This window comes from Acyrthosiphon pisum, chromosome X (genome assembly GCF_005508785.2).
Source record: "Acyrthosiphon pisum isolate AL4f chromosome X, pea_aphid_22Mar2018_4r6ur, whole genome shotgun sequence".
NCBI lineage: Eukaryota > Metazoa > Arthropoda > Insecta > Hemiptera > Aphididae > Acyrthosiphon > Acyrthosiphon pisum.
This window is the reverse complement of record NC_042493.1, coordinates 70,259,137-70,261,146: the sequence shown is the minus strand read 5'-3', so window position 1 is coordinate 70,261,146 and position 2,010 is coordinate 70,259,137.

Sequence of the window (2,010 nt, the reverse complement as noted above, 5' to 3'; positions counted from 1 at the left end):
AAATGAAGTATTTTCGGCCGTAGCTCTTCTTTTCAAAACATCCATGAAAGTTTTTACTAAAGACCCATTGGCATTCTGACATGGGTGGCCGTTGTGTGGTTGCGTTATTAAAAATGTTCCATTAGCTAATTTTTTTCTCGACCCTTTGCAAAAATATCCTACTATTTTGCACACCTGTAGTATCTGTAATGATAATATTAATTTAAGTTATACATTTTTGTATTTAAATATCAATAAAATTGTATTTGTTGTGCCAAAAAGCGTGAGAATTTTATACAAGGTTCTTGAATGTCCTGATATATTGTTACAATAGCAGTTGAAAAATATTAAAAATACATAGGTTCAATTTTTTTTATAAGCTTTTAAGTTCAAATATTGACATAATTTATCAAAATCTCAAAAATTATTAACCATTGTAATTGAAAAATAATAAAACGTACAACTTTTATAACTAAGGATTGAAAATTTAAAACAAAGATTCTCATAAATAATTCATACTGTAACCAAAAAATTTAAAAAATATATAAGAACAGTTATTTTTTACCGACATTTTAAATTAAAATTTTGACGAAATTACATATTTAAACCAAAAATAATGATTTAGGTATTTCGTTGTAATTTTTAAAATATTGTTTGTTGGTATATGAAACTTTTAGAGTATAATATTCAATATTGTTATTTTTTGTATACAGACAATGATATTTTCAATTGTAATTTTTCGGAAAAAATATTTAACTTTCTGTAGTAAATAGTATGCCCAATAATAAAATTAATTATTTTATTCACAATAATATCATTAAATACACTCAGTAGGATATTATAGGCTGACTAACCGTCTTCGCTCAGAATCGTTTTTCGTATACAATGATATTATTATTATATCATTGAATTCAAATGTAATACCATCAATTACAGTGACCAACTTGTAGCCTACTGTACATAAGAGCGACATCAGATTTGTCTACCTTTCTAGTTCTAAAACAACCATTTATTTTTTTTTGTTAGGGCTTAGAAGAGGACGTGTCACCATCTGCAGCTCATATTTGATAAATGTAGTGTTGAAGAAAATGTGGATATCAGTACAAGTACTGTGGAAAGTTGTTCACCACTCACTCGACAAAAAAATAAAAAAACGTAAACTTGATTCTGCTGATATTATTGAAAAGTTTATGGAGGATGCCTACAATATTATCAAAACTGTGTGATAAACCAAAAAAAAAGTCGATGCCAACCTTACGGGGAAAAATTAAGTGAATTTGATGAAAAAACACAATATTTTCTTATGCATGAAATGGATACTTAAATTTTGAAAACAAAATTGAAAATTGAAAATCAGCTACCCACAACTTCTCAACCTAATTACCATTTAGAAAATCTGCAACAAAATGTTCCAAATGTTTCATATAACTCTTATTATTTTCCTACTTCTATCAATTCAGCATCCTCCTATTATTCCCAACCATTTTCTTTTTCTTACCCTCAACAGTTCCAACATCCTCAGAATATTTCACAGATATCTGGAATGTCTACTGTTGAATTTAATACTGGTAATACTCAACACGATCAACACGAATATCAGTAATGTTTTATAAAGGTTTATTTTTTTATTTTTAAGTATTTTTTATACCTACTTTTTATTCAAGGTTATATTTTATTTACATAATGATTTAAGATTTATCTGTTTTTATTTTTGTTCTATTTATTTAAAATAATAACAAAAAACAGTTTATTAAATATTATTAAGTTATTCAAAGTTAGTAACAAGTCAAGTAATAACTAATAGTTTTAACATTTTAATTGGGCAATAAAATTATGAAGACAAGATTTTTTTTATTTTATAAGTATTTGATGACATTTATGATTGTAATTTTCAGATTCCAGTATATCGTATATGGTATACTATTACAAATTAAACAAGTTCATATAATCTTACCTTGATTTCATTCTTATGTACATCCATCAATGCGTCACAAACATCAAACACGCATCGGGAAACAGTTTGGGAAGAAA